Source organism: Centropristis striata, chromosome 6 (assembly GCF_030273125.1).
Source record: "Centropristis striata isolate RG_2023a ecotype Rhode Island chromosome 6, C.striata_1.0, whole genome shotgun sequence".
Taxonomy (NCBI): Eukaryota; Metazoa; Chordata; class Actinopteri; order Perciformes; family Serranidae; genus Centropristis; species Centropristis striata.
Window position 1 is genome coordinate 11762784 of NC_081522.1, and position 26403 is coordinate 11789186.

Sequence of the window (26403 nt, forward strand, 5' to 3'; positions counted from 1 at the left end):
GCTAACAATAATACACTTAAAAACGCAATTTTTTTTTCTTTGAACATAAATACTGATAGGCAACTCCTTCCTGTGTTTTTTTTTACAGTGTTCAATTACAGGATTAAAAGGCCGGCATCAGATAGAGTAGGACTGTCTGACATCGTTCGTGGCTTTTAGCATGTCAAATACTAATTCAGATTCAGAAGGGAATTTGCCAAAAAACATCCATATAAATGAGTCACAAAGTTGGTAAACCTTGACCAGAGAGATCATGTTTTGTGTTCTGAGCTCTTTCTTCTGTAATCTACAATCAGAAGCCGAGCCCACACAACATTACCCAATAACTCCATCCTATTTGGTGGTGTTGTACTCTTTGGCTGCTCACCCTCCCTGTAGGCTTGCAGCTCCAGGAGCTCAACTGAGAGTCTCTCCTCCCTCCCGGGGGCTGTGTGTGGGCTGGTGGGTGCAACGGGTCACCTTCTGACACCTCCGCCCACAGGACTCATCCACTCCACTCTGCTGCCTGTGAATGCAGAGATGCAAACATATGCAATATGCTGTGGAGATAATATAAAATGGATTTTCCTTGTTCCTACAAAGCCAGTCAGTTTTTTTCTGAGGAACTCTTTCCATAAAATGTACGTTACACAGCTGAGATTCATGTTGGCATTTTTCTGAAATGTGTTTTTCTTCAGAGTCAAGTCAATTTTATTTATATAGCCCAGAATCACAAATCACAGACTTGCCTCAAAGGGCTTTACAGACTCACAGCATCCAGGGAAAAACTCCCATACAACACAGTACAGGTCAGTATAATATACAATATAATGTTGATTGTTACAGATTAAGACATTTTGAAACTGTTGATGTTTTTAAAGTTCCCCTCAAGACCCCAGGAAGAACAGCAAGCTATGAGGCCAATTTGATGCAGTGGCCAAACCATGTAATTACAACTTCTGGGTCCATCACATGGGGCCCAAAAATTATTTTTCCAGTAAACGTACATTGTGAAAAATACATCAGTAAAACAGCAGATAATTTATTTAAAGAATACAAGCCAGTACGAAAACTTCCATATCCCTAACTTAGTTATTAGGTTACTACAAGTTGTCAAAGAGCAACTTTCATAGGAATGAATGAAACCCCACCTCCAGCGCTGTATCCAGTTCCCTTTATACATCCATTTTTCAGTCCAGAAAATTGTATGTGATGTATGCGAAAAAACTATGCTGTGATTAATATTTTGTTTAAAATTCTTTTTACACAAGGTAACGCTGCCTGCATTAGGTTGACCAGTGAAAGATGGCTTCTTTAAAACATCACTATAAAAATGTGTAAAATCTATTCACAAAAATATTCCATTTAGTGCTACCGTGCAAATAATCTATTAAGCAAATCCAATCTAAACTACTTCTCCATACAGAATATATGTATTCATTTTTTCAAACTGTGTACACATGCAGCAGAGTCTGAACAGGTTGTTTTTTTTATAAATTCCACGAGAGGCAAGGAGCCAAGAGGTCCTTTTCACTGAAATAACACTGTTGTCTTTCACAAGATGTTATAGAACACACTTCCACAGAAATCAGTCCAGCTCAAAATGCCTGGCTAATCACATGAACAGCCCTCCATCCTCCCAAACCTTTGAACAGGCTAATCAAATATGCTCAGTCTCCCTTCAGAGGCCTAATCCCTCTTAGTGAGGACGTAAGAAACGTGCCACCTGCTTCCAGTCATACAGCTCGAGGCCTGACTGCCCTTGTGACACCACGCTGCCCTTAATCTCTTCAACAAATGCATAGCTTCATCTAGATGCCACTGCTGGACCTGGACTCACTGCAGCATACATACATATTTCCACCATCGCTCTCCAAACTCACAGTCCTTGGAAGAGGGGTTGCAAGAGGGGATTAATGGACTTTGACCCACACTATCCATCAGATATGAATAAATACATGAGCGATTTTCTCGCTTAGGAAAAAGTCTCTGAGGGGAAGTAACACATTTATCTGCACCTTTATCCCATGGGTTGATCAATTGTGTGAAGTAATAGGGCAACAATTTGGAAGTCTGTCGTAAAAACAATGATCAGGTGCTCATATTTACATAACATAACAGTTTTGCTTGTTGCTCATACTGGCCAATAAATGACCTCTTCCTAATGCGCTTACATTGTAAGTGATGGGGACAAAGTCCAAAGTGCTCACTCAGTGAGTGCAAAAAACATAAAAAAAAATTATATAAAACAAATATGACAGCTGAGCTGAAATAGACAAATCAGGCACATGTCATACAAGTTCCCTCTCTTGTTAGTACAAAATTCACACTTTGTGTTAACATCCCTCTACCGCAACTCAGCATGGCCACACTGAGACGCATGCAGCAACTTTCTCTTGAATGTCTCTTATGTTTTCCATTAATTTTCTATCAAGTCAACTCCAGTTGCACTGAACCATTGGTTCCCAAACGGAGTGCCGTTTGTCTCATGGCACCATGTTTGTTTTCACCTGAGACATGAACACCGTTCTCCTGGGTGAAAGTCCAGGGTCTGCATGTCCCCCTGGACCTCCCTAGCTGGCTACTCCAAGTGGAAAGTCCTGATGGTATGCCTTGAGATTCTGGCTTGCACCTGTGCCTTGGGCACAAAAAGTTTGAAAACCACTGCTCTTAATGTTCTTAACCATCCAAATCTGCACTTACCCAGGTGTGCTGAATGATGAATCCTACTTCATCATAATTGTGTATCAGCACACTGCAAAAAAGGAAAGTTGGATGAACTCAAAATTTCAAGGCAACAAACTTCAATAGAATTTTAAGTTGGACAATTAAACTAAATATTTTAAGTTTTGTTTTTGAGTTTGCTCAACTCTGAATTCAGATTTTTGTCAACTCAACTGTAAATTGTACTAACTTATAATTTTACATTGTAATAACTTTTAATCCACTTCTGCTAACTGCTGCAATGTGCTGAATTGGCACGATTGTAACGCCGCTATGAAATGTCAGCTAATGTTGCGACCACAATTTTGAGTTAGCATTGATACGCTAATGGCTACTCTTGTAGCTGTAACAAGCAGCGCCGCTAGCATCAGCTAGCCGCTAGCATCAGTTAGCCAATAGCTTTTGCTAATGACCGAATTTCACCTCTTTCCCTCATTTCACAACAAAGAAATAAGAATTAGCAGAACTATTGTCCCTTGTTGTGAACCTCAACTTAAAGATATAAGTAACAACAACTCACAAACTTGTTTTTGAGCAGACAACTGGCTACCTTTGTTGTGCTAACTTATATTATTGCCCTAAATGTCAATAATTTATATTTCCAAGTTTTACCAACTTAAATCACTGTTTTAGGCCAAAAAATACAAGTTGGCTTTTTTGCAGTGCATACGTAATACTCCCTAAACACTATATAAGGCTAGGTGTTGTGCCGTGTACAAATACTCTGGCACTTGCCCAAGAATTGGAGAGATGCCATCAAAATATGCTGTAGGACGAGCAAGAACAACTTTTGTAATAGTAAACATGGACATTGTTAAATAAACTTAAAGTTGACATGATTTTCCAACGTGTAACAGAAAGACCAAAAACCCAGCTTACGTGATAATTTAATAGATGTGTATCATTATCTTTCATATTATAATCTCAATTTCTTTACATAAAATAATGTGGGGGTTTTTTGTTCCTCAAACTATTTTTTTCCCCTCAAACTTTCTCAAAGTAAGGTTTCAGTGCATTGCAAGGACAAAATCGCAGATACGAACAAAGGTAGGAGGAAATGTGTTGGTATATCGATTCCAACATGAGACTCAAAGTCTATGGAAAAAAGGGAATTAAATGTTTTAAAATATTTTGGTGATGTTTTAAGAGTCACTTTAAAATATGTAACACTCCTTTAATCATATAAATAAAATGGATGTAGCCAAACTGCCTAATTTGTGTAATAGCTCTAGATGAGGCGAAGCTCACAATTGACTGCCACAGTGAGAATTAAGCTTTTTCCAAATGCAACATCTGTTCTGAAGTCCCAAACTGCAAGGATTAACCACATATTCAGGCAACTGGGAGTACTGCACATCAGCTGGCTACTGCAGTTATGAAAGGGGCTCTGTCAAGCAGCATTTAAATCAACTACATTTTCATTCAAACATCCTCTGAGGTCAGATATAGGAACCTTTTCGGAGAATGCATGTGAGGCTTGGGTCACTGCTCTCAGTTGAGACGATGACACATATATTAAATGTATAAGAATTAATTTTATATGAAGCAACAAATCATACTGAATTGCACTTGATGTGTTAAATCTCAACACTGCATATATAAAAACATGACTCAACAGTAAATTAATAATATCTTGTATTTGGCGTTGCAGAGAGCACAGTGCTGTCATCTTCCACAAACTGCCTACACAATATTTTCAGGATCAGATCAGACCTGACTGAGATCTGAGTGTACTGAGAAAGTAGAGCAGCAACATTCAGATGGATCTTTGTATCAAAGTAGCCTTTAATTTGCTGCTGCAGGAGCCCATTCAGGATAACATGGGCTGTTTAAACAAGGATGGAGATGTCAGGCTGCGTTAACATCCAGGCAGACTCTGCACCCAGAGGACTCAGCAGTGCCAGGAAGATCAGTCATTAAATTTGCAGGCGCTCTGCAGAGCTCCACTGTCTGTTTACAGGATGAGGGACAGCGTTTTGTGGCCAGGATGCATTTACAACAGCGCAGGTTCATATTTCTAATTCACCCCACGGATAAAGAGCCGCCTGAAACAGGACAGAGGCCCAGAACAGCATTGATGAAGTTAAGTTGTACAAAGATGAGCAATATGTTTTTATTTCTGAACTTTGAGCGAGATGTGTGCCGTCTTTGAACAGCAGGGTCTTTAAAGTGCCCATTCAATATTTACAGAATACTAATGAGACACCAGCTACCAAAAAGGGCTGAGCTAAAAATACACATTTGCCAGTAGTTCATTTTTAGATTAGGAGGTGTTCACATTGTTCAACTGTGGGTATTTAGGAACTGTTTACATGTGCATTTCAAAATAAAAGCCCAAAACCATTAATAGGCCATCATTTTTGACAAAATAATTTAATGAACTGCTAAGTTAAAGTCAGCGGCCACACCGTCATCAGAATCAGAGGTGTTAATTCAATTAAATGTTTTAGCAATGAGGTCATAGTGGTGGTGTACTATTAGAGGTATTCCTCATTTTTGTCCCCACTTATGTATGAAGGACAACATTTTTAAAAACCTTTCAATATGTACTGTAATGTTTTCCAGTAACATTAACTATGATGCCAACAATATGCATAGAATTATATGGCCACTATACCAATACCTAGATGATAAAACTGTTCCTAATAAAGTGACCAGGGAGCGTATATGACAGCTAATGTTTGTGTTTAACATTTAAAATACTTGCTTACTAAATAATGTGCAATGTTCTATCCTAAAGAAAAAGATGTTCTGTGTTCAATCTGTTAAAAAGATGATTGCAAAAATTATTTATGAATCTATTCAAGTTTGTTGTTGTGGCAGCCATGATTTGAGGCATACAGCATTCACAATTGTTGCTCTGCCATTATCTTTTCGATTGTTAGCGTAATATTTGCCACTCTTCCTTCTGCTTCAGCTGCTAAACGTTGACTTTGTTTACAGCTCTTTGTTCATCCATTGTAAACAAAGGATTTTTGTTGTTTCTCATTTCAAGTGCCCTTCCCCCGTCTACCTTTTGTCTCTGAAAGCCCTGGTTTGTTGTTAGAAGCCTTCAATTGGAGCCTGCCCCCTCTCCTGCCTCAAAGCCGACTGCAGATGAAAAATTTATGACTGTATGCCTTGAAAACCTCCATTTGAAGTGCTGCTGTTCCTCTGATGCTGCCCCCACTGATGGCGACGGCGTCTGCCGCCTTCATTCGACCCGCGCTTTTTCCTCACAGTGGGAGTGCAAATCAGGCAGAGAGGGTGGGACGGAGTCCAGGGCTTTGCACTCCTTCAGCGCTATTCACTAATCAAGGACAGAATTTTTTTTTTGCCTTTGTGCAGTAATGAGACATTGATTAGCTGCTTTTAAAAGCCACTGACTACAAAGTCGCCCCCACACAATTCTCTCTGCAAAGTCACATATTTTAGTAGTCTTATTTCTGGATAATATCAAAACAAGAAAAAAAAAAGTGTTTTATCCTTTTAATCTTGGGCAACATCTGTGATGTTGCACCTGTTTTAATTGCAAAGGATAGGATCACTTGCTGGATGCCCTTTTATTTCAGCTGGAGATAAATTATGGAGAATTATCCTCTTTTGTCGCATAGTTAAAGGTGCTCATCAGGAGTAAAGGGCCAACATACTCAAGACCCTCTTTGGGATAGAGTGGCATTTTTACAAAGGTCTATTTTACACGCAATAATACATTATTTCAAAGGCCAATCATTGCAAAATGGCTCCTTTAATATGAATAGCATATTATTTTGCTGCATTGCCCTGGCAGCCAGCCCATTAATAATGACTTTCGGATGTCAAGTTTTGCTTGTTTCTTTTTCAAAATGATCAATTCTCTTGCGAAAAAAATTAGCAGATACACACTCTCCCAAAGAAATGTCTTAAGTAAGTTAGAACTCAATCAATGTGGGATCAATCGGAATGTTGCAAGGGCCATTTAGAATTTTATGAGATATTTTCAAAAATTTAGAAACTTGAGCTTTGCAAATGGGTGAAACATAAAATTACACTCAGGTTAAGGCTGGGCGATAATTCAATGTGATAATTTATTACTGAAATCATATCGAAATATGATGTTGTCAAAATTGATTATAACAAACACATACCAACACAAATTTCTCAGAAAGTTTGGTGTGTATGTATGCATATTTATTTAGTGTCTTTCTAATTTTCACTTGAAACTGTTGTTAATTCTTCACTAAAGTTCTTAATAAAATGAGAAAACACTCCTAATGCTTTTAGTTTGTCAAGTATTAAATTCACAACGGAGCATAAAAGAAAGGCTTCACTGTGTGGTAATGTTAAATAGGCTTTTTTATTTTTTGAATTACCAGTAAACATTATCTTTATATATATCATTATCATTATTGGGTTGGATGATTTTGGCCATATCGCCCAGCTGTAACTCAGGTTCAAATGAAGCTACATCATGGAACAAATCTCAGATGTTGTTCATTATCCGGATTGTGTTATCTTCAATTATGTGTATTTGTGAAACGCTTCAGATATGATACTCACAACATTTCTTACAGCTGTGAAAAATTTCTTTCATTCAGTGTGGAAGGATTTAATCACCACACACAGTGACAATGACAACCTCTGTTCCAGGATTGAACCTGTGGGTGTTTTTTTCCTCCCGCCTGTCCGTCTCACAGATCTACAGCAACCTGAATGAGATGCTGCCACACATCCCTCTGAAGAGGTGTGACATGTGAAAGCAGAGGAAACAATAAAAACAATATGCTTAGGAGCGAATGAGTAACACCATGTGCTCTGATTATGGCATTATTATTCACAACTGTGTTCTGATTAGCAAAATGAAGATTTACAAAATCCCTTTCAAAATAGTAAAAATAAGGAAACCCTCAGCAAGATGAGAAGAAGAAAGGAATTTTAGGTTGCTTTAAAATGTGAGCTACATATAGTGCACATAGAAAATACCACTAATTTACATTTGACTAACACTTGTAGAATAATTCCTGTGTTCAAAGACCTTGGCAAAGCCTGCACTCATGCACAAAGTCACATTGGTTCCTAAGCAACAGGTAATTTCACAACACATACTGCTGTACGTGCAGCGGCGGCTTTTCATAGCAGGGTTTCAAGCTAATTTAAAGTCACATCTGATGGCAACCTTGAGCCACTCAATACTGTTCAAAAAGCTCTGTTCAGAGCTGGGGGGTGATGTCACACTTGTCAACGGAATAATTAGCTGAGGACAATGAAGCACAATGAAGCAGCATTCATCTTCAGCAGCAAGGTCTTCACCAGCGCCACGTGAATCAACATTCCCCCGCACAACCTGCGGTTTCCAGGCGCGAGCTCAGGTTGCCGACTTTTAACAATGATGATGAAAACCAACCCATCAGAAGGTGCCTTCACAGAGGATGCTCGTCAAAATATGCAGGCAAAAAAACCTGTGAAGTTTGAATGATTCAGCAATTTAGCATTATTGTTCAATATATTTGCAATAAATGTACTACAAGGAGTTCCTAACTTTTTATTGAACAGTCAAAATTTTATACTGATGCATCTATATGACCTACATAACCAAATGAAACCATCACCGAGAAGATTTGCTAGTCCAATATTCTTCACACCTTTCCCTAGGTCTGATAAGACTCAATGAATTAGTGTGTCATAAAATCTGTATCTGCAGAGACCCCGTCCTCTGCCTATATTTTCTCTTCTTATTTTGCTGTGTTTCGGTTGTTTCTGGACGCCATTAGACAGTTGCGTGTGTTTGGACTTTGAAATAACAACAACTTTAACCCTCTGGGTTTGAAAATGGCAAAAATACACAGCTTATTGGAGAAAGGAGCTGTAAAAACAGGCATTATCGTTGGACTTTGAATTTGAATTTTTTGACGGTCCTTGAACAGATCATTGGTTACAAACACTTTTTATTAGAAAAGGTTTCTAAAACAAAGCTTAAAAATGTGATATTTTTTCCAAAAATCACTTTATTCTACATGTCTCAATCAAGATGTTACTGTACAACAAAAAACTGTTATAAATAACTAGATCCTGTTAGAAACATTAAAAATAAACAAACATCATAGACAAATCCTACTCTTAAAGCCTTCAATGTACTATACCCAATTAATAATAAAGCAACATATTTACATTTAAATGCATATTATATATATATATATATATATATATATATATATATATATATATGTATATATGCGTTTAATAACAATTTCTGGAAAAATTTCTTACTGTATGCAGCATTATATTCTTCAGTCATCTAAAGCAGTCCAATTCATACACTAAAAATGTATTTATTCATACACTATTTTTCTGCCGATCAGTGTAGTATATAGCTGTTATTATATGGCAGGGCAGGGAAATGCTACCCTTACCTTTACCTGAACATGATAAAACTGAGCATTTAGGTTTGAGATTTAAAAAAACAACAACAACAACAACAACAGCTCTGTGCTGCTGCTGATGGACAACAACACACAACTAGCTCAGTCTCACGGGACTTCAGGCTAGTCAATAATTCAGAGCAAGTCGAAAAATTTTATAAGAAGGCAGAAAGATAGTGGACAGTGGAAAAAAAAGAGGGGAGGAAGTGCAAAGAGTAGATATATGGGGTGGAATTAAAGCTAACTCCTGTTTGCCTGTTTCTGACCCAGAGCAATAACATGTCAGCAGAGGCTTTCGGGGATTCTAGCTGTCAATCAACAAGACACTCAGTACAGGAGAATGGTCAATAGGTTCAGGAAAATAACCCATTTTCTGTGGCTAGTGATTTATCAGAGAAATACATGTGATGTGAGATAATATGTGGGAGAATCAGTGTGCTACATGTATAACAGGAGAGACCAGTGCCGAGAATAGATGGAGCATGATCAGCGTCGGCAGCGTAAATGCAAATTACTGCAGAGAATATTTGCATGTGTCGTAGTTAGCAGTTTGATAACAGTATGAGTGATGATGTGAGATATTAAACTGGGCAGTGGTATGTTGTGTGATGACAACCAGCCTGACAAATGACAGAGATAATCATCTACAAAAACAAATTTAACACAGATACACAACAGATGAAAAAAAAAAACTCGGGTAACAGAAAGACTGTACAAGAACAAAGGAAATGAGAAAATGTTCTTTATAAGAGAGAAGATACAAATAAAAACATGTTTGATTTTAATTATTATTACATGAAAACAAGAAATCTGGTCAATAAATCACTACCCTTGTTCAATTCTGTTTTTAATGTTGGGGCGGATCATGTTTTCAGTCTGAATGATCCAGCATTCAGTGGAAACACAAACATGCTACATTCATGACACAGTGCGATAACTGCACAAAATCACAACCTGATACCACAGAACAGATGTTATATCAATGCTACCACAAAGGCTTCTTTTACTTGAAAGCAAACAGCCGAAGGCATGTAACGTCTAAACGTTGCTGCCTGCTTAATAAAAGGAGGAGTCCTACGGTGCTGCACAGCTCCTGATCTCCAGAGGCAGAAATTCCCAGCAGGTATGAGGCGGATCTTTTGTCAGGATCAGGGTACACTTTGAAAAATAATGACGCTCTGTAGAGTGTCTTTATCTCTTGTGCATATCAATGCATCAGTGGAGAGGATTAATAGGGGTGAATTCATAGACTATTTCTGTATTTCTTAATAGGGCAAAAACACAAAGTTATTCTGAAATATTTTGCTATATATTATGCTAATATACTATAGACAGACAATCTGACATTACACAGCATTTATTTTGTTGTATAATTTCACACAAGATATTATTTTACTGTATACCATACAACTTTTTTGTGATTGAAGCACTTTCTAGGTACCTAAAACAAAGATTTTCCAGACTCTAAAAGCCTTTATCATCACGTCTAAACTGTTAATTTAACTGCATATTTGAAAAATAAAGTTTACAGAATTAATTTGTATCCACAGCAATCAATGTATTGTCACTGTTGTCAACTGTTACTCATATCAATTGTCAAATATTATTTGTTTTAATTTCAAACATTAAATTATTTTTGTGTGGATGAAATACCAGATTAAAATCCAGCAATTTTCAGGCAACAGAGTTTGCTTAAATTCATGCATTATCCTTACCTCGGAAACATGATTAAAATTCAGCATTTTCCAGGTTTTCAACACTTTACAAAAACCCTGTACACGCAAAATGTTAACATTTTGCAAGACAAAATAAATGTATCCACTATAATAATTAGCTACAATAACAACACTTCTGATTTGACTGCACCTTTGGGGTCTGTTAAGCAAACTGGCCCTGAAGTGCCACTATCCTTCCCCCATATGCACGCCTACTCCCATCTACTCACTGGGGCACGTACATGCAAATGACAATCTGTTGCCGTACTAATTAAGGTCTAGGTCATGTGAAAGAGAGCTGTGTGACTCCTTGAGCTCAACGAGGCGTTTTTATGATCCAATCACACTGCGAGCGGCCTATTGAGGCAGGTAAGGATTGTGATGTTATGAAAAGTGTGTCAATAAATCATGTTTGAAGCAGGATTTCAAAGCCTTCCAATAAAAAAAATGAGTAAAAAAAATAAGAAGAGACATGATGTATTCTGCCCTGCCCATAGCATGTCCACAGGGGGTTTCCTTACTGGCTTATCGTCAAACCTCTCCGGGAAACGTGACTCAGTTCTCCACGGCAGTCATCCGGGAAATCAATACCATGATGTCACTGTGACAGCAGGTGGATATCAAAACCAATACTGAAAATACATGAGGGAAACCATTATCACAAATGCAGTAACATAATACTTGGCAGATGCTCTCAAAAAGTATATAAAAAATTCTCTTAAGTGATTGTCATATTATTTCTGCTATGTGGATGATTGAATAGTGTACTGTAGGGCTGAAATGGCAATTTTGACTCATATTGCAATTGTGCGGTAGTGATCATTTATGCATAATTATTCTCATTGTTATTAAAACCTGATAAAAAAGGTAATTATGTGATTTTTTTGCGAGGCACTGTACCAAACAAAGATTCTGCAGAATATGATTTTTAGGCTGATACATATCCGCAGCATCATAATACTTCATTCAGATTCATATTTTGTCCCTCCTGTGATTTGGATATTGCACTCGTCCATATTAGGTTATGATCAAATTCAGATTAATTGTTCAGCTGTAGTGCACTCTAGGCTGAGCTGCAGAAATAACAACAAATCACATAGCATCAAATTAGAGAGCAGATTTTCTTAAATAAACAGCTCATAGCACAAACACAGTAGCAGGAGGGACACAAACTCTGCTTTGACAATCAACTCCTGTCTTAAAAAATCACCGCTCTCTTTTATCATCTGTTCCTGATTCTGAAGCACATCAGTTCAGATTATCTGAAAGTCATCTCCTCACAGATTTGTTTCAAGTCTCACACTTCAGTCAAGCAGAGCAGCAAATACTCCAGTTTAAGCATTACACAACTTTGTATTTTATAAATTACACAAGCTTTTTCTCATGTCACACAGTGTTTACAGAAACCTTATTTATGGTTGCAAGCATTCCTCCTTTAATGTCGGATGAATACATGTGTCTTTGTTCTAGCGGTGACATGTGGAGAGCAGCCTTTTGCTAATGGAGTCTGGCGTGAGTGATCTTTGCAGGAGAACTACACGGTGTGAAGGCACTACAGTCTCTATGGGATTTACCGGCAGCTTCACAGAACACCCAGTTTACCGGTCGCCTGGCCATTTGTGCTCAACTGACTTTTACAAATCATCACACTGACTACTTCTCTGCCTTCAAAGAGATCACTGCAACCCATTAAGAGCAACAGGAGAAGGAAGGTCCCTTACTTAAGTTATAAAATTCCTGTATTCAAAACTTACTTAAGCAAATGTACAAAAGAATCAGCATCAAAATGTATTTAAAGTATCGAAGGTGAAAGCACTCATTATGCAGAATGGAGCCACTCAGATTGTTATATATATTACAAATATATTATTGGATTATGTTTAGATGCATTTATGTAAGCAGCATTTTACTGTTGTCAATGTAGGGCTCATGTTAACTACTTAATATACATTTGTGTTCTTTAATTTCATACACATGTGAAATCATTTTAAATTTATCATGTTTTTCAGGTTAAATCTTGACCTGAAAAGTAATTTAAGCTGTCAGCTAAATGTAGTGGAGTAAAAAGTACAATATTTGCCTCAAAATGTAGTGAAGTAGAAGTATAAAGTTACATAAAATGGATATACTTAAGTACAGTACTGAGGTAAATGTAATTAGTTACATTCCACCACTAAACAGGAGTGATGGGATTGATTCTAGAAAGTCTAAATGAAACATGACTCTTTAGTGTTTTCTGTATTATATAGCTGTTTGCAACTTATGTAAGGTTATCAACACACTGCATTGCAATTATCATCCTTTGTTACATCAAACTGTAATAAAAAACACTTACATCAACAATGTAACATTCCCTTATCGCTTTTCTGTCCTAATTGGCGTGACTTGAGAAAGAGCCGACAGTTTATCTCTATTCTCAGAAAACAACAGCTTCAGTGACACACCTCGAAACAGGAACGTTTTATGACTGCGGGTCAAAATCCCTCCGCCGTCAGGAGACCAGGTAGAAAATAACACCTACGCTGATAAGAAACCATCTTTCCTGCGCTACAGTCATTTCTGTTATGAAGGGAAAACAGATCTGATTGCTTTTGTGCCCAATGGAAGCAACGTGATCCTCAATATTGATCCAGTTCAGCTTGGATCCAGAAGTCTCAGACTCCATAATAAATGCTGTTTGAGGAATAATGATGAAGACTCTCTCATGTTGGGTAGACACATGTAATATTAACATTAGGGGGTTCATTATTCTCTGAATCCACGATTCGATTCGACTTGTCATTGTTAGTCTTGGTTTGTCTCAACAGATCATTCGTTCCCATTCTCAAATTCTTTATTAAAAAGATGTTGTAAAGTGTGATACGAGATATTTTTTTGGAATATGATACAACAAGGGCCTATGGCTGCGTTTTGTGAAATCTCCTTTTGATTTTGATCATTGAAATTAAAAGCAGATTTTGAACATTTTTTAGTTCGGAATTGAACTTGTGAACACTCAAATTAATTTGAAGTGTTCTAGTTGTGATATTTATGTTCTCAAAATTGTTAAGACCCATGCATATCCAGTGTATACTGTGTGCAGAGAAAAAATATTTGTAAACACTTTATAGTGTAATCAGTTGAACAACAGAATGTGGCATAGAAATCGCCATAGAGCAATCATTTTTTTGTTGCAAGGTTAAAAAATACAGGATACATTGCAAAGTAGCGTGCCTTATGCTTTATAGCATACATGCCGTAAAGAATATTGTCAATCTCCTATGATTTCATCTTATCTTGCCAACGCAAATGCATGCTATTAATTATAATTTTGACATTAAAAAGTATAACTTCAAAACACAGACACAAAAAATATATAAATCTAGCTTTCACCCAGAGTTCCACCTGTGTGGCCAATAACCAGATTTTAAGTCCTCATAATGTAGCCTTAAAATAACCATTATATATATTTAATAATACAGACATTTTCTCTCTGTCTTCTGTGCATAGCATTCCCCACAGCTGTTGATATCTGAGACAAGCTCTTGATTCAGCCTCATTCCAGCAGAGACGTGTGAAAGTCAAGAGTCTCTGAACACACAGTGAGACGTGTCTGCAGCTTCAGACTATGAATACATTATTCATCAGGAAAATCTTTCGCTTTGCAGACCGGGAGGCATCCTCTCTTATGAAAACTGGTCAAACTCAGGCCCTGCGGCACAAATGATGCTCAGCTTAAAGGCATGCAAAATACCCAGACATTGGATTAACAAACCCCATGGAAGAGTCAGTTTAGGTCTGATTCTAGCTATGGAAAATAGACTAAACCTAAAAATCCATAATTACATTAGTTATTTCTGTGGTGATTGGAGCAACCAGGATACTAAAAGAAAGGTAGGGTGGTTTCCAATTTATATGTCGTAAATGAAGTCTGACACATGCAGAAGTTCATTTAGAGGATAAGAAGTAAATAAAAACAAAACACACACATATAAACTGCTTAATCTTGTGTGCTTAGAGAATCAAAACTTAGGAACTAATCAGTATTTCTCTGCCCTCAATTAGCTCTTTTGGGACAGTTTGACAAATCTCTCATTTTGATAGCAATTATGTTAGGCATGCTGGGGTGAAATTTCATTTCATAATTAAAAACTCTGAGATGTAAGAAATGCAAATTCCCCCATCAGACTGGGACAGGACATGTTGCTTTAACAGGGAAATCCATATTCATAGCACGTTTTCTGGGATAAATTATGTGTGGGTGAGCATCATTTCAGCACAAACTGATGATGCCTTTCTTTTTATTTTTCCTATTTCACACATTTGTTGCGTCTCCCTGATTTAAAATCCAGGTTTGAAAGATAATTAAATGGCCTTTCCCAACACCAGGGTAATGAAATATCAGTCCTAAAGAGCAAAGTACAAAATAAAAAACAAACAAGGCTAATCATTCTCCTGATTCCAGGAAATAGTAAGGTCATGAAATCCTATCAGTATGATTTAACCTTTTTTCCGTTTAGTTTAAAGGTCATAAGATAAGACTGGAACATACAAAATTCAACAACAAACCAATAATCCACTGCACACATGACCCGCACGTTAAAGCGTATATATTTATGCTCACACAGACCACCCAAACAACAACAACACACACAGAATGACAAAACAGAGGCCATGGCAAGGACATCATCTATCACGCTGACACGCACAACACCCCAACTAAGAAGACATCACACACACACACACACACGCACACACGCACACACGCACACACGCACACACGCACACTTGCCACCTTAAAGAGCAATAAATATTTCATAGAGAGAATCCACCCTTCTTTAAAAACTGTGTTTGAGCATTTTATCGGACTACAACATATAATATAGTCCTGTAAACCAAGTCAAAAGCTTATTATATATAACTGTACAATCTATTGCAATGCAATACAACGACCCTGAAATAAATCCCATCCTTGTGAAGCTTAAAATGTTCAGTTTTGGTGATTCTATGTTAGGGAAGTACTGATTCATTTATAATTTCTTTGCATTATATAAGGGCTGGGAGAAATGACATATTATATCTCAATATTTTTAGGCTGTGCTGCAATTATCGAAATATATCTTGATATTTTTATATTTTCTTTAAATTAACATATAACTGTTGGATTTAACCATTTGATGCATATGATCATACCAGTGCAATCATTCTAGTAAATTAATCTGAATTGAGAAGGAACACAGCTTGTATGTGACATTTTGGAGGGCTTTTAATTTGAAATTCAATATCAGAATGTCCTGTTATTGTCTGACTGACACCATTTCTCAGTGACACTCTTGGGGTTTTCTTCGAAATACAGTTTGCATGTGCTAGTTTTTAAATCATTTAGTTTATTTATTATTTAAAATTGATTTATTTTGTTTTATTCATAAATTTTTCATTATTAATTTATTCTTGACAGACTGCAAAGCAAGTGTTATGACAGCAGCTTAAAAAATGATCTGACAATTTGTACTCAATGTTTGTGATATAATCATTTACTACATCCAACGAAGAACAAGTTAACATACACCTATATATTCAATATATCGCCCACCCTTACATAATATTACAAAGGTAATAAGTACACCCCCATTTGCACACACAACATGGACATTACAAGTGTACCTAATAAACTGCTAAGTCATTGTAAGTGCACATATACACAGCTTTGATTCCTAGAGAGTATTTCTGCAGCCTAACAAACTGTAATTTAAGATAAACACATCATGAAAATCAAATGAAATTCTTGAGTGTGTGTGGTGTGTTTGCCAAGGTGTTCTCCAAACGCTTCTATAAAGAGGATTATTACACAGCATCTCAGACACGACCCGGCTTTCCTGCCATAAATTCAAGCCGCTTGTCAGCCAGTCGCAGCAGGAACGTGACAGACTGATCGCTGCACACCGGCGTGTCTGCAGCGAGGTGATCATGACCACTTTAATAACTATCAGGAAGATTTGTACTTGTCACAGGCTCCTTAGATATAACATCCCATTCTCAGCGCTCATAAGCGGGGAAATAAATCTTTCACTCGCTGGCCTACAACAATAACAGCAATATATCAAAACAGAAACGACCCATAGGACTGAAATTGATTTTTTTTCCTAGTGGCTGCTTAGGTTCAATCAACCTTAGTTGTCAAAATGCAATATGAAAGCTCATCTAGCACAGATTATTAAAATCCATTATAGGTTCATAAAGTGCTCTGGATCAGTGTTTCTGATTTAATCGCCCTGATCACCTTGTGAAAACACTGAAATTGAAATATATTTAAATACTTAAAAGTATTTAAAATATATATATTATATATATATTTTTCCTTTTCTTAGAAATGTGTATATACTATAAAAAATAAGTCATTTAAATCCGATTCATTTTTCTGCCACGACAGAAAAACCACATAGATTAAGGATTTCCATGGTGTGCACTTCTGATTCCAACTGATAATGGTGATTTGTTAAATATCTTTGTTAGTGTGCATTAACAATAGTCTGTAATATCAGCTCCAATGGCCACAGGGGCGGTTAAACAGCCTGGTGAGAGGGAGAGGAAGCTAGCCAGCTAATTTTGCTGCTTTCCAACTTTTGAATAGAACTTAAAACATTGCAGCATGCAAGGAACTCCCGAATGTTAACTGCTGTAAAAGGTACACATCAAACTGACATCAAAGGACTAGCAACAAAGGCTGACTGTTGCATTGCCTCACGATGCTCGTGTCTGGGCCAAAGAGTTGCTCTTTAACACACTGCAAAGACAGCCAACTAGCATGTACGTTCTGCAGCTGCGTGAGAGGAAATAACTCCAAACTGTGCATACACGATACACAAACTCCACTGATTCCTCATGCTCAGTCGGCCAAATAGTTGCCAACAAGGGCCGACTACTGCCAACTTGCAGGACACACCTTAAAAACAAGTCTAGGTCAAAACCTAGTTCAGGGCTGACCTCTTTTGGTCAATGCAATTTTCAATTTTGTGGGCAATGTGCTACACGAAATGTCAATGTCAATAACTATTCTTGATAAACATGTATATAAACACCATCGTAATAACACATTCGTGTGTCAGGCCTTTAGAAGTTTTAAATCTCTAACAGTACATTATTAATGCTATGTGAGCTTGTTGAAAAAGGAGGTCATGTATTAATGTATGTAGGCTATACATAGCATGACGTGTTCCAGTCAGTAGCACACCACAGAAGCTGATAACACGTCTCAGAGCAACGCCATCGCTCAGGTGTCAGTCAACTGCTGTCATGGAAACACCCTCCCTAAGGCTTTAAAAAGACCGTTATTAAAAATACTGCAAGGTAAATAAGTCCAAAAAGATGCAGTCATCGTAGTTCCTCAAACAAAAGTAAAGATTTTTTTTTCGCATTGTTTGATTTTTCTATGGAGATTTACTGTTAACTGAAAATTTCATACTATTATATCTTAACCATATATTATACAACAGTGTGAACATATGAACTCATTGAATTCAGCTAGGGCCATGTGAATATTGTAAATTATTAATTAAACATCATCATGTAAATCTGAGCTGTTTTTACCCGAGCCAAATGTGGGTGTAGAGTGGGAGGGGTGGTGCTGGAAAATGCTTACTCTGACTGAATTTTTCTGAAATTTACAATTGGCCGACCCAATTCAACTTAATTACAGCTGTCAACAGAGATAAGCAGTTCTTTCATGTCCGCTCAAATGTACATGTTTTTCCACCTCGAACACACACAAATCCAATTAAGTTCTAATTGAGTGTTACAAGGCTCATTGATTATGACAGAGGCAGTGCAGCAGACTGAGCTGGAGAAAAATATCCCCGGTAATTAGCCCCCTCCCTCCGCACCCAGTAGGCCTTCAGGAGGCATGATTTAATACTGAGGCAATATTTCTCAATCTTACTCAATTTGAATTGACTTTTCCAACAAAGAAATGTTGGCATTTTAAGGCAGATACAATTTCATTAGTTTTATTCACCTGAGGGGTCTTAAATCAAAACTAGACTCTGTTAAAAACATGCCATGCAACCTCCAATGCAAATAATTATTTTCTAATTAATTCTTTATTTAAGGACAGCTGTGATGGCAGATTGCCAAATCAGTTGATGTTTTACAAAAGAAAATCTAGAGTCAGCTAGTTAATAATTATGATGTGTGCTACTCCTCATGATGAGTACTTTGCTTCCTCAAGAGTTATTTTGAGTCCGTAGACTAATTTAGTGGGAAACAGCAGTCAGGGGAGGATGTACTCACTGGCTTTTATAGAAAAATCACAAGAAGGTCGTCTTTGGTCGGTGTGTGAAGGAACAAGTCAGGATGCATAAAAAGCTCAGACTGGAGATTTCCACTTCAGTGTCGGTGGCAGGAAGCTAGAAGAGAAAAGAATAATAAGCAGGTCTTTAATTCACAATAATGGACACACATGACGGTAGAATCTTAGGATACAAAGTGTTGTTCATATGAACATGAACAGAATTTAATTTCTGAGGTCAATACAGATAAATGCTTATAAATGCATTCGTGAAGGGTATCTTTCTGCACACAATCCTGATATAATAATGCCAAAACCACATGAAGCTTATTTAGTGACACTTTGCACCATATCTGCTCCAGTTATACATGGACCTGGATTAGAGATGAGACGTTCTGCTTGGTTTGGAAAACTCCAGAAAAACAAGGTATATGAATGTTTCTGGTGTTGTGTGTCTTGGTACTTAGATTCAGTCTAACCTGTCTCCTTTAGAAGTCACTAGGGTTTACCATTAAACAACTCTAAACTTGACAATGGTTAGTAATACTGTTTAATATTCTAATTTTCAATACATCTGTGTTCCATTACAATACTTTGAAAAACTCAGTCGATGCTGTGGAGCATCAACCAAAGTAGCAACATTCTCCCTGATGCAGGCACAGCATGCAACATGAGTTTGTGTTGCATCAATGAAGACATAGCGGAAGGCAGACATAGTGCTCCGGAGTTTCTTTAGCTTCATTGGAGGACTGAGCTTTAAGTATTTTGGTAGCTATTTCCTCTTGCATAGCCTGACTTATCTCCACATTGAGGTGTCAGTGCTGGAGAATGGTCTGGTGCGCCCATTGTCATTCTGCTATCAGAGAAAGAAGCTTTGGCAAGTTTTCTATTTCTTTACACATAAAAATCATCTTGGTTAATGCTAAACCCAGGATGCAACCACAGGTCCCCTGGAAAATAGCGTAGACAGCAGAAGGGGAGAAGCATGGCGTATGAGACGTGGCCAATGCCAGGCTTTTACCAACAGTCGACATCCGGTGAGTCAGACTAGGTTTTCATGGAGTGCTGAAGGAAACCTGATAAAAGATGGTTACCTTGTCTTCAGAAAACAGCTGCAACAGGGAGAAGCACTACAAGTGTTATGAGTCAATGTGATAATACTAATAATGTTTGGTCACAATAATCATGATATGAAATTTTCATACCGTTTCATCTTTACTAGTCATTGAGCCTCCTCTCCAATCAACAGAAAGTTGCACTGATGTGACAATGTCACTAGTGATAGAAGTTGATAAGTACAGCAACAATATTTAGGAACATAATTGTTTTTTGTTCTTACCGAAAAAAGACAAGCACAACAAAAATGATTAAAATAACCTTGTGATAACATATGGTGACACAAGTAAAGACAAGATCTGTGTTTTGTGAAGGTGCAAACACTACCTATGCTGCTCCACACAATTGATTTCAGTGCAACAAGAACTGGTCTGAAGGAAATCTCCATCATCAGAAGTAAATGTTGTACTAGAATCACAGTCATCACATTATGTTTCTTCCGTTAAACTATACTGGGACTCCCCTGCGTTGTGAAAAATGATAATATGTGTCAGAATACACAGGAACTGTTTGTTTTTTGATGCAACTATGGAGGTAACAATTCCCTCTTTGGCCTGAAATGTCATCAGTTAAAAAAAACCCCAGCAGGTTGTCACAAAGGTCATTGAGTCTGCATACAATAAAGACACTTATACTTTCATTTAAAGCCTAAAATGTTAACTTCAGCCTAAACGTCACAACCAAATGACACATATTTAACATTGTTTGCTTATTTCCATTAATTTTTATATTACAAAACATCAGGATTTTCAGTCTTGACTTGAACTTGACCACATGAGTCACCTCTGTATGTTTCACAACAACATCTCCTCAGTTTGCATGCAGCAGCACGTTTATGATGTTCTCACCACAACAAGATAGAGGCCGGTCAAAGTCCCAACGACACACATGTGAGGTGTCAGGAGAAAAGAAAAGTTGCTCTTGAGATGGTTGTTTGTTTATCTAATTATTGAACTCCTCCGAGGTAGGTGTTTACTGGAAAGTGATGGAAACTCAAGTCATTTGAAGTTGCCCAAGCCAAGAGAGTACATGGTCAGGCCTAACAGAAGGTAAGATCCTAATTTCATACTGTGGTGCATTTTGTAGGTAAGGCTGCAGTGTGGACATGTTTGATGGAGATTCAAGCGCTAAATATGGCCAGGTTATGTACAAAATGCAGCCTTTTTAAAAAGGAATATTTTTTAGGGCTTGATAATTTTATCTGATGGTGCCAGCAGCCCTGCTTTGACTTTAATACATCTTCCACGCCCACCTGGCGCTGCAGCTCACCTGCAGGCGGTCGGTAAGTAGCCTAGCATCTCAAAAGTGCATAAAACTGATTAGCCTGTGTAGCTATTATTAAATGCACTCAAAAATAGCGAGTCAACGTGTCTCCCTTGAGAAGCGCACACAGGTCGAATCATATAAAATACCCGTTTAGGTGGCAGATGGAGCTGTACACGTGGAACAGAGGCACAGGTGACTAAGTTACCTGTCGTGACTCTCAGGCTGAAAGTCTCTTTGTTGAGGATGAGGCTCACCTTCAAAGGCATCAAATTTGATTCCATGATGTCTGTGTGAAACTAAATCCAGAGGATCCGACTGTAGGTGCGGTGTTGGGCCCTCACAGGAAACTGAGACACGCATGCTCAACTGTGGGAAGCAGGACAACAGCGATCTGTCTGCTGCTGTTTAGCAAAATAAAATAAAGTGGCATTTAATTCCATCGTCTAGCGGATAAATCCCTTAATGCTTAACACAGAAATTAATTTCTATTGAATAATTTGGGATCATGAGTGATGGTTTTGTGGATATGGAAGTCAAAATGAGAAGTTATTGAAAAAGCATATTCCCTGAATGGTCTGCTTCAGCAGCCCCTATGGTTATGGAGGGGTGGGCTAAAATCCTAGAAAGGTAAAGTCAGTATTATTATTATTATTATTATTATTATTATTATTATTATCATTATATGTCCTTACTATATGTGTTGTATTGTATTCATTTCTTACCAGATTCATTTTAGATGCATCTCTATGTGTTCTAGTCATAAATCAGAAATAGTAATTAATCAATTAAAATTCATTTTGAAGGTGAACATTATCATTTTTTTTTTATTACACAGATTTGGTGCTACATTTTTACCATTTTTGCCACTGGAGAATTGATACAAATGTCCAAAATACCTCATGAAGACACAAAGAACTTGATAATCACCACTAACTTGGAGCATTATTTAGCATTATTTAGCCTCCTTCCGACAAGATATCATGACATGGTTGGTTCAATACTGCCTCTGGCAGGCGGGCTGTCAGGTTGTTAAGAGGTTGACATCTTTTTTTAACACTGGAGGTAATTGTTTACTGAGTCACTTTCCCATTTAATTTGTTTGTGAGTTTTAATTTATCACTGTTGGGGATGTTGCCGTTTAGATTGTAAAAAAAAAAAGATCAGTTAATCAGTAATTAAATGATGTTTGTTTTTACAAGTCTCATGCTTAATATATTTCCAACCAAAGGGGCTTTTGAGGCGACTTCCTAAACCTGATACAAGTGAACTGTCTGGCTCAATCAAACTGTGCCCCTGTGTGATGTAATTATAACTGTTCAAAGCATTCTTTGTTCAGTGACCCCTTTATTTGCTGGGTTGATTTTTCTTCGGGAGCCCATTTGATTTGGTGACTTACTCTGCTTGAGAAACCGTGTTTTCTCAGGAGTGTTAGGAGGGAAGTTTGTTGCTTTATAAAGTTGTGTGACTGTAATCCTGGCATAATGAGCGTATGCTGACATGGAGGCAGTGTTGCAAAACTGACTTAGTCTCAGCCGGCTGCAGCTGCAGCATTCTTGCAGAATGCAAGACTAGATCTCTGCAGACATTGCACAAGTTATATACAACCTTTATATAGTGGTGCACGTAAGCGCAGAAATGAGTGAATCTGATGTTGATTTCTTCAACTTGTTATTGAAAGAATACAATTCGAGCTAGGGTGTTGCTATGACCCTTGACCCCAGCCTGTCTATGTCATACTCACATGCTTGTGCTTTACTCACATTGGAGGCTCTTTGTGGTCACTTTGCCTCTCTTTATTCTGTTGTTCCTGTCATTCATCCTCTAGGATCCAAAAGGAAACACCTCTTGCCCAAATCTGCAAAAAAATGTCACAGCCAAACCTGTAATGAAGCGAAAATTAAAATGAAGAAAGAGAAAAGTATTTTGTTTGTGAACCACCTGTGTTGCTAGACTCTGATAGGATTTAATATGTAACAGAGATTTGTCATGACTCAGGAGTCTACTAGCAACTACTGAGGCCAAGATCCAACCTGGTGAAATGAGATGTGCCAGGTCACACTGCCCTGTGAAATATTAGTCATGTAAACCAATTCATATAATATTCTTCAGTTTTGCAACCAGATTATTAATCAATATGGTAATTGATTTAAATTACCCAAGCAATCAATCAATAAAACTTTATGAGAAAATTGAAAATTGAAAAAATAAAATAAAATTGCAATTTCTCAACAACAATTCAAAAACCCAAAATGCAGCAAAACATGAATAAGCTGCAACTCCTCATAATTGAGTAGCTGAAGTCTGTGAACATTTGACCTTTTTGCTTTGGAAATCATTCATAAACTAGGACTGCACGCAGTACTGAACGGAGTCCCATATCGCTCATATTATCTGCTACCTTAGTGATTCATTTTGGGGACAAACAGGACAGGATGTGTGATTTCTGCCCCTCCCTGAGTAGAAAATAACTGCATCAGTATGTTCTCTGCATGAGTGTGAATCAGCCGTTTCCTGTGTTTTATTGATCAGTATCAGTGTGTTTGCTCAATGTCCACACACACACACACAACAACACGTGTTGTTGGCTTAATAACCAGCTGCACTTAAAGCACCAACTGGCAGAACCATCATTATAATTCATTATAATTCAGCGTGCTGTACAGAAGCTTTGTGCTCACACTGCCTGCAGCCCGCAGCAGAGCCTCGGCTGGTTCCAGTGTAGGGTTTAAGACGTTAAACACTCGTCCACACATCACAGGATAACCAAGACACATCACTGCGTCTCATTTATAAAGGAACTGAATATTATTCTGATATGTGCATAAGTAGTCATGAAGCAAACTGTGTTTTGTTCCATCTTGAAAACCTGTAGAACAGCCTAAAGAACACTAGAACCCGCAAAATGACGTAAAGAACAAAAATGTTAATGGTAAATGGACCTGCACTTATATATCGCTTTTCTAGTCGCTTTGCGACCACTCAAATCGCTTTACACTACAGACTACGCTCATTCACCCGTTCACACACACATTCAATTAAATACATTGGATGCCTGTTACAGAAAAAAATAATCTGAAGAATTATAACTCATTTGCATGATTTTACCTATATTTTCCATTATTTGCGTCTCTGTCCTTGTTAAACTTGTCATTTAAAGGTGATTTTCACTCTGTGCTCTGAAGTGAACTTCTGAACTGTTTTTCTGTGTAACTTTGGTTTCCATGATGATCAAGCCACGCTGAGATGTTCCTGTCAGATAAATGCTGTCAGTGTGGTCGAGGTGTGAACATCAGCAGAGAGTCACCTGGAGGTTATATTAACTGTTTATCAATGATCCTTAAATATGTAGTTGTAGTTGCTCAAGGATATTTCGACATGTAGGCTGCCATGGTCAGGGATTGAACCGCCAACCCTCCAATCGTTGGGCAACCCACTCTACCAATTGAGCCACAACCGCCCACAACCTAATGAACACTAGAAGCACCTAAAGAACCTGTAGAACAGTCTAAAGAACACTAGAACCAGCTAAAGAACCTAAAGAACAGCCATAAAGAACACTGGTTCCGCAGAATTACCTAAAGAACACTAGAACCAAAGAAAGAACCTGTAGAACAGCCTAAAGAACACTTAAACCTGCAATATTACTAAGAAAAGCCCTAAAGAACGCTACAACCTGCTAAGGAATCGGTAAAACAACCTTAATGAACACTAGAAGCACTTAAAGAACCTGTAGAACAGCCTAAAGAACACTAGAACCAACTAAAGAACCTGTAGACCAGCCTAAAGAACGCTAGAACCCGCAAAATTACCCAAAGAACAACCTCAATTAACACTAGAAGCACCTAAAGAACCTGTAGACCAGCCTAAAGAACACTAGAACCCGCAAAATTACCCAAAGAACAACCTCAATTAACACTAGACACACCTAAAGAACCTGTAGAATAGCCTAAAGAACACTAGAACCAACTAAAGAACTTGTAGAACAGCCTAAAGAACACTACAACCTGCAAAATTACTCAAAGAACAACCTCAACTAGGACTGCGCGCAGTACTGAACGGGCCCTCGCAGTACACGCATGTCGGGGCATGCTGCCGTCGGGGTTTGTGCGTTTCAGGGGCCAGTCTATACCACCCCTATGAATTTCATTGCCTTAAGTCTTATGGTCTGGGCACAGTAGCACTTATTAAATTAAACTGCTGCCAGAGCGCCACCTATTCAAGGGTTATCCTCAGGAGGGCATTGACAATAAGTATACAAAGTTTGGTGGTAATCCAACCAACCGATTTGGAGATACTTAAATTTAAAGAGCGCCACCTAGTGGTCATCGCCCAAAATTTTGCAGTGAGCCTCAGGGGCTCATGGGGAAGTAGTAACCTGAGTTTCATGTCATTGAGACACACCAATGTGGAGATATGCAACACTTTGTTTTTTTGTGTTGAAAATAGCGCCACCTGCAGGAAGTTGTTATTTAATAACTTGAGTATTCTTTGGGTTATCAAAATTCTTTTAATAACTTTTTGTCATGAGCATCCATAGATGCTGTGTGCAAAGTTTGGTGCAAAATGACGGAATTGCCTCGGAGGAGTTCGAAAAAAAAGTAGGTTTACGACATTTCGCGAATTTGCGGGAAAAAAACTCAAGGCGAAAATGGGCGTGGCTTATATCACGAGATTCAGCACAACTCAGTGAACGCGTGGATATAAGTTTTTTGAATGTGTGATAAAGTATGTGGGAGTTATTAGCCAAAACGCACTTTCCTTTATTGTAGCGCCACCTAGTGGTGGAAATTCAGGATGACAATAGATTATAAAAATTTTCGCCAGGTGTGATTTATATTTAAAGTTTCATGAGTTTTGGGGTATGTTTAGGCAGTGAAATATGCGATCATTTGGGAAGAAGAAAAATAATCATTCGAAATACAATAGGGACCTCGCAGGTCGTTGCCTGCTCGGGCCCTAATAA

The 26403-nt window shown here is 37.8% G+C and overlaps 1 protein-coding gene and 1 long non-coding RNA gene across 2 annotated transcripts in view; one reads left to right on the forward strand and one right to left on the reverse strand.

The window, feature by feature from the left end:
• Positions 1–70: 70 nt before the first annotated feature.
• Positions 71–21812, reverse strand: LOC131972952 (uncharacterized). The gene is made up of 3 exons (XR_009394531.1): positions 21695–21812; positions 19061–19176; positions 71–505 (listed from the first exon to the last, which is right to left on the reverse strand). It is a non-coding gene; the product is annotated as an uncharacterized LOC131972952 (long non-coding RNA).
• Positions 21375–26403, forward strand: part of stra6 (signaling receptor and transporter of retinol STRA6) — a 20965-nt gene continuing 15936 nt past the window's right edge. The window contains exon 1 of the mRNA XM_059334773.1: positions 21375–21456. The gene's annotated coding sequence lies outside the window, so the exon portion shown is untranslated. The remainder of the gene's footprint in view (positions 21457–26403) is intronic.